Source organism: Mastomys coucha, chromosome X (genome assembly GCF_008632895.1).
Source record: "Mastomys coucha isolate ucsf_1 chromosome X, UCSF_Mcou_1, whole genome shotgun sequence".
Taxonomy (NCBI): Eukaryota; Metazoa; Chordata; class Mammalia; order Rodentia; family Muridae; genus Mastomys; species Mastomys coucha.
Window position 1 is genome coordinate 84568830 of NC_045030.1, and position 8170 is coordinate 84576999.

Consider the following 8170-nt stretch of genomic DNA (forward strand, 5'->3'; position numbering starts at 1 on the left):
TAATCCCTTTTTGTAGTAAGTGATTTGGTGATTCCTGTTTACTGTGACCTAGCAATTCAGTAAATCTTTTAGATTAATCCTTTACTTAAAGATACCTCCCACTTCTTTTTTAAAGAATCAGCTGTGACTAATGAATTTAAAAATTGACCCCAGCACAACAACAAAAATAATATATAAAAATAATCCATGATGAATCCAATGTGTCTCAGAGATATGATTGAAGGTTATAATTTTCTCACTATTTTTGACTTGTAGACTCTAGTCATTTTAAAATAGCAATGAGGACAATGCTTATAATTAAGAATGAAGAAACAAATCTTCACAAATGGCTAATGATTCACAAATTCTAGAAGAAAAGTCAAGCACCTACTCAGAAAAAGATTGAAGAAATTGAAGTTGTACATGTATTGATTTTATAATAGATGCCTCTCAATTTCACAGCATACCACCTGTTTCTATTGTTGCCTCCCAACATTTATTCTGTGAACATCAATATTATTTCCTAAAGGAAAAGCTGCTCTGTTTCATGTCAATGCAAAATACATATAGCACTTACACATGTTTTTTTTTTCTTACACATAGGTATGCACATTTAAATTTTATCTTTCGATGTCTTTTGTATCAAGTTATAAATATTATTGAGATTCTTAAGTCTTCAAAACAAAAATAAAAACCAGTGCCCAGAGCACTTTTGAAAGACTATTTATTAGAAATGCAGTTATGAAAAGAAGAAAGGCAAGCTTATGCTCAACTGTGGTATAGACACTCAACTATGCTTTTAAATACTTTGGATTTGAAAACAGCTTTTATTACACAGCTTTTCTAAACCATAAAATAATGCTTGTGCAAAATAACAGTTGGTTTAAGGGAAAAAGAAGTTATTTTAAGGGTTATGGTGCATGAAAGCTGTTTTAACAGTATATTAGATGGGTGTTTCTTGTTTCTCAATTTGCTTAAGTTTGAAAAACTTTGAAGAACATATTTCTTTTTAAATCTCAAAACATTACTGTTTAAAAGAAAAAGTTGTGGCATTAAAACAAAGATTTGCTTTTAGTATTACATATATAATTTAGAATATTAAGTGGCACAATTTTTCTTGAAGTCTAACAAATTTATATTTTATAATTTCAATTTTAAGATCACTTAAGGGCATGTTAACTGAAAAAAGAAATTCCTCTTTAAATTCATGATATGATTTCTAATTTAGTAAGAGTATTTTTGTCTCTTTATATAATATCTTTATGGAAATGATAATATATTATGTTATAGATATTATTCTTTTATTTTAAAATGTCTATGGAACATTATATCTAAATTTAAGCTGTTTTTAAAAATTCTATAGTTTTGCCTTTATTTCTGAAGATAAGTTTTTGATGTGAAAGTATCATTTATTTTTACATATTTTATTTAACTATATTTTAAATTAGCATAACAGGCTCCCTACTTGCTCCCTTCTTCAATTTTAAATCATTACTGCTTATGAAACAGGCTTCCTGTTTTTAACTATTTATGTATTTGTATAGATTAATAAAAGAAATCGAAATATTCACTCTCGTAGAAAACACAACTTTTTTATTTTCTTAAGCCCTGAAGAATCTTTTACCATCACCTTATCTGAGAGTGAAAGGAAATGATTTAACAAGCAACTTACATTTTCTTTGCAACTTCTATGGAACTTTCTAACTTATTGAATATGACTTACCTGATTTTGATTAATGATTCTTTTGTTATAAATTCAAGAAAAATAGTATTTGTATATGAAAATATGTTTTTATATCACACATACAGGTGTGATTAAATGGCAGATAACAATGGATAAGGACATTTGGGGGGAGGGACTATAGGCACTAGGTAAAATTTAAGGGTAATCTACTATTTCTCAAAAATGATTTTCTTTCAAAATTTAAATTCTATTTTAATCACATATATATTGAAAAATAAGATTAATAAATATCCTAGGCCAAAAGATAATGTGAACCATGATGAAAAGAGCAAATTCTGGATTTATGTGGCCTAAGATTACAAACCTGGGAGAGCTCTTTCTAAAAACTTAATATAAACTATTTTTTTATTAACATCAAGTTAGAGCCTCAGATGGAGTCCATAAAAATGAAACTTCTATAATTTCATTAGATATCACTTCTAGTTAGAGAGATTTGTTGGGATTGAATCTTTTCTAGCTTAATTTTAAAACAAACTAATGGTAGTGCTATTTCTATATAGCATAAATTATCTCTCAGAGATTGCCTTTTATTCAAGTAGATTGGAGATCTATAAGAATTTATATAGCTGGGCAGTGGTGGCACATGCCTTTAATCCCAGCACTTGAAAGGTAAAGGCAGGCGGATTTCTGAGTTCAAGGCCAGCCTGGTCTACAGAGTGAGTTCCAGGATAGCTAGGACTATATAGAGAAACCCTGTCTCAAAAAATAAAAAATAAAAAAACCAAAAAACAACAACAACAACAAAAGAATTTATACTATTAGGAATTTGACCATTCTGTCTTGTATTCTGAAAAGATACATTGATTAAAGTGATGTGAATTTCAGATAATGGAGGAGATGCAGTTATTTCATATACACAAATTATACAATTTGTGGGAACCAATGAGGAATGATGATGACCTTGGTTTACTTGTATGTAGTACAGATTTGGATTGGTTTCAGCAAGAGGCAATAGTTTTCTTTCTATCTCAGAAAGACCCGCTTTGTCCTTGGATGTTTGTGTTCTTTTATCAAGGCAATCTGTCCATATTTAAAATGTTTTATTGGAAAAGACTGAATGTGGGAAATAACTTCATTTTTCTATTCAATACAACTGCATTCATTAGCAGTGTCATAAAAATATAACCTTCATGAATCATGCCCCAGACCATATATGAATTTTCACAAACAAACAAGGAAATAAACATAGTGTGGCCATCACAGTTTCTCTACTTAAAACACATGTTAGGGTGTGGTATATTATCAGCGATCTAGTGCTTGCATAGCACGCACAAGGCTTTGAGTCACATCAGTAGCATTCCTTCCCTGTCAAAACTTATGTTTAACTTTCTTAAGGTTTTATCCTGTACAGTAGTCAAACACCTTCAAATGTCCAACACTTCATTTTATTATACATATGAATGGGCAAACAACAATATTATCGTGTAGTTTATTTTGCCAAATTTGAAGAGCTTGGACTACTTCTTTCATACATAGAAGTATCTAAATTGATTTAACATCCAACTTCCTCTTACTAGATATTAAAAGAGAACTGCCTCACAGAAAAATAAGTACCATTTATGAACATACAAATATAACTAAAGTTTCAAAATTAAGAAGTAAAATCCTTGGTTCATCTTAAATAAAAACTTTAGTTCTCCATGTATTATTACATACTATAACATTAAAGTTGCCTTGATAAACCAGATAGTTTCTCCAGAGATTCTAAAACACCTCTTAATACCCAGGGCACATAGCCTTTCTCTGTCCTCCTTCCTGATTATTGCTCTGAATATTGCAAAAGAAACAAACAAAAATGACAACACTAGTTTTAGCTCCAGTGTTTAAGAGAATAAGAAACTACAGAGACACAATTACTAATGTGTCAGTGAAAGTGAGGAGATAGAATTGCTTGGTGACTTATACATAAAAATTTCCTATCAGCCTCCTGAACCTCGGGCCCATTAAGAAACCAAAGGGCAGTAGTCTATCTTCATACTTTGTCTTTCATGTTGTCTGTAATTTTAAGATACTTTATCATCAAATTTTTGTTTAGTTTTACTTCATTCAGTGAAAATATCTTGGGATTTTTAATATGTGAAGAGTGAATATAAATTGATAGAGTACTTGCTGAATATTCACAAAACCCTGGTATGGATGTACAACCCTGTGTAAACTGGGTGTACATGCCTGTAATAGCAACCAGAGGATCAAAAATTCAAAGTCCTCCTTGATTCAAGATCAAGTCTAGCCTGGGCTTCTCAAGACTTTGCTTAAAACGATAATTGGATTTGGTTGTTGTTGTTGGTTGGTTTCTGGTATCCTACCATCCTTATACTTGGCTTATACTATTAAGCCCCGAGAAAACATATGCTCCTAGCACTCAAGATAGAAGTTAGATATGTTTTTGGCTGATTATACACAAACCCTGGTCTTCACTAAGGGAAAGTGAGTGAGAAGAGATGATTAGTGTTTAAGTGGAATGGAGCTGTCCTTTCTCTGACATGCTAATAAAATATTGTTCTCAATCTTGTTTTCATTGTTCATAAGTGAATCAGAATGGCTAAATATTTTCATTACCTATAACTTTAAAGAATTAATTTTCTGTAAACTTAAGACATAATAAAAGTGATTCTCATGTCAGTTATGAAGGCTGCAGTTTATCATAGACTACTCTTACATATGTAGTCCCATGTTCACAGTAGAGAAAAATGAAGAGCTTTGCCTCTGTTTTTATTAGTCACTTTATTTTAGTTCATGTATTTTATCTGTATAAGCAGAAAAATATGGTTGTTTTAAAGAATATAAAAATATTAAATGCATTATTAAAGTCAATATTTACACATGGAATAAAAGGAGAATGGAGAAAGTTGAATGGGTTTTGAAAAGAGACATATTAAAAAGTTTAAAAAAACAGATATTTTAATTGCCATGCTTTTGCTTCTATTTTCAGAATCCTACATCTATACATGAGGGAAAACATAGTGAGCAAAGAATATGCAATTATTAGGTGATTTATCTTTGACTCTTTGATGCATTTGCTTTTAGTCACTATAACATTTTATTAATTAAGGACAGTTAGCATGACAATGTTTTATGTTCTTCCTGGTTACTGAGGGAACAAAAACCTTCCTCTTAGATGTTTTCACTGTGTCCTTGGCTTTTGTTTTCTTTCCTTTTGTTTCGTGTTTTAAATCCCTCTCCATTTGCTTACTCCATTTTTGGCTACAACTGCTACAGAGTCAAGACTATAAAAGGGTATGAACATCAGTGGCTTTTTTGCTCATTCTTGGCACTCATCTTTATTTGCACACAACTCGTCTCCTCCTTTATCAGATTGCAGCAGCAGTGGTTTCTTGCCCAAGTACTGACTTAAAGGGCAAGGTAATCAACACATTTTCTCAGTTCCGAGTTTCACCTTGAAAAGTTCGTAAAGGTAAATTCAAACTGTAATAATAACTCACAGATTCAGAGTTATTCAAGTATTTTCATCAAAAGAAGATCGAGTAATTCCTTTTTGTTGTTTGTTTTGTTACTTCAGATAGCAGTATTAGAAACTAATTAGTGACTAAATAGACAAATGTAGGTTTATCACAATTGGGAAAGTGAAAGAAGACTTAATGTGACCCACTCTTCTTCAAACATTCATACCCTGAAAAATAAGAGAAACAAATAGATAACAAACTTCAAAGAGCATAGATAGATGCAGGATATGCTGGCATATAGGTGGTTAAGTGAAAGAGTTTACAGGAAGCTCAGACAGCTGGGGAATCCTGATTAAGGAGAGGCTGAAGGGCAGAGCAGAAGCCATGTGAACAGCTGCTAAAGGGCTAGAAGATTCCTCTGGATTAGGTGTACACAGCTCATTTCTAATGGGCTGTTTCAGCACGCATCAAGTGCTATCAAAGGGGTTCACTTTACTCAAGCCTAGAGCCTTGGCAGTGTTTTACTTTAAATGCCTGCAAATAGATTTTTCTCTCAAAATCAATCCAGAGGTGAAAATCTCAAAAGAGGTGGCATCGTAAAATTTGTATGTGTGGTTTTGGGTAACCATTATTTAAAGAATAACTTAGAACTGATGCTTCAGTATCTTTTCATTCATTTGTCTATGCATCACATATTATTGAGTGCCATATTTCGCTTGGTATAATCATGTAGTCGCCTGAGTGCTATTTTCTGCATATAATGTTGTAAATATCCAAACTCACAGACACAAAAATTTAGGGCTAGATTTGCATACAAATTTGTGACCGATGTTCGATTTGCATTTCAGTTGAAAGCTATAGGCAGAAACCACATTGTAACGAGAACATGTAAGAGTGAGAACTATGCTAGTCCTAGACATTTGGGAGGTATTCCTAAGAAAATGATGCTTGAGAAGAGCAAGGGAGTGTAGTAATTTTACAAGGAGAGACACCATGATTCCTATCAGAGTGAAACATTTGTGGCAGGGGATCATGTTATGAAGAACTGTAGCAAGATCAACTTTCTTAGAGGAAGGATAGCAAGGAAATGCGTGGGAACAAGCCTTAAGCTTCCACAGTAGGCTATGGCTCAAATACTTAGATCCTTGAAGGTCACTGAAGTGATCTTTCTTCTCCTTGTAGGCCATTCTTTTGTGGGTTTAAGATAGAACATAGGTACAAATTCATCTCTGTTTTCTGGAAGATATCACTTTCCTTAAAGAGGGATTTGTAATTTTAAGGATAGATGGTCACTAACCAGAAATTTTTTAAGCCACAAAAGAAGGTGCTTCTTTTGACTGGAATTGCTGAATCTATAAATAAAAGTACACACATTCCTGACTCCCTTGTAGGTAGATTGAGTAGCATAGGGGCTGGATTGTACACAGTTTTCTTCAGGACTTATATGATTTGGTATATAGTGGCACCACTTACATGCAAAACACTGGAAAAGAAAGGAAACTTGAATGATGAAAAAGATGATGGATATAAATGTTTGTTCTCTTTATGAGTAGTTTTGTTACAGTAGAGATAGGGATCTGAAGTCCAGAGATGAATTCATTCTGATGGATTTAAATGTATGAACCATAGAATAGATTAGAGAAACTTGAAAGTCCACTAAATGTAAAAAGAAGGGGGTCAGGAATTCAATAAGAGGAAAAAGCCATGTGTGTACCTGCTCTGGCACACGTGGAATACACACACACACACACACACACACATCCAAGAAGCATAAAGACACACTGGTGCAATCAGAAGCAAGAAGCAAAATGACAAGTTTATGAACCGGACAGTCCCTTTTAATCTCCAATGTAAAGACTTTGTGAATGAGGTGCTCACTTGCACACTCGGTGCTCTGCTTTCCACAGGCTCTTCCATTTATTTACCCCTAATTTTCTTTCCATGTTGCTATTTCAGTGCGATATCGCCCAAATGTTGTCTTAGTGGAAAAGCTTCAATAAATATTTAAATTGTGTAATGTATTCAGCTTTTTTTCTGTACTCTGCATTTCCTAAAAATACCTTCTTCGGAAACCCCATTTCAACAGACTACTGTATAATGAAATGAGCCTTCAGTGTAAAACATTTATCATCATCTGAATTTCAATGCACAGTCAGAGTTGTTAAGTAATATGAAAAATCATCCTTTAGAGAATACAGAATTGCATAGATATGACAAGGTAACTTTGCACTTTATTTAATGTTCTTTTAGTTAATATAGATGTTTATTGGAGAAATGTCTAAAAATTCTTCTTGAGGAACGTTAGTTGAATTGATTATTCCTATAACTTCAGAAATGGTGAAAATCCTTAGAAAACATTTACAATTCCATCTAAGTAAAGCCAGAATCATACTGAAGAGATAAAAACCATTCAAGTAATTGAAATTTAGTCATGGATAAGTATAATGCTCTTATCAGTTACCTTTTGGGTAAATAGAATGAGATAGGATATTAATAAGATATTGGGCAACTTTTTACTATTAGAATTTTATTAGCTTATAAGTAAACATGGTTAGATGCCTGCTGTGTTCTCTATGCATTTTAGGAAATTACAACTGCACACCAGAGAACACAGACATAAAAACATCAGTAAATGCATACAATTTATATAATTCATAGGCAATATGAAGAAGGCTATGTTACCTGGTAGGTATCAACCATAAATGATTATATAGGAATAGCATGACTCTGGAAGTGATCACTGAATAGTCAATCTATGCAAGTCCTCTTTAGAATAAGCATATGGAGATAAGGATTAGAGCAAAACAACAAGCAGTAATACAAAGACAGCCATCCAAAAGGCATTGATTTTTGCCTCCATATAAAACTACCCTATATATGCACCATGCTATTTCAGAAGCATTTTACTTTGATGTAAAATGGGCCACTTGTCAAATTGTGCTAAATGTACAGTGACACACATATCTCAATTAATTACCACTTTAACTGTATGAGTCAGAGAAGCAAAATCCTCCATATGTAATGGAGGGAGAGAGAGAGAGAG

The 8170-nt window shown here is 32.7% G+C and overlaps 1 protein-coding gene across 1 annotated transcript in view; it reads left to right on the forward strand.

Annotated features, from left to right (window-relative positions):
* Positions 1-8170, forward strand: part of Dmd (dystrophin) — a 2056279-nt gene that overhangs the window by 1176 nt on the left and 2046933 nt on the right. The gene's annotated exons all lie outside the window — the stretch shown is intronic.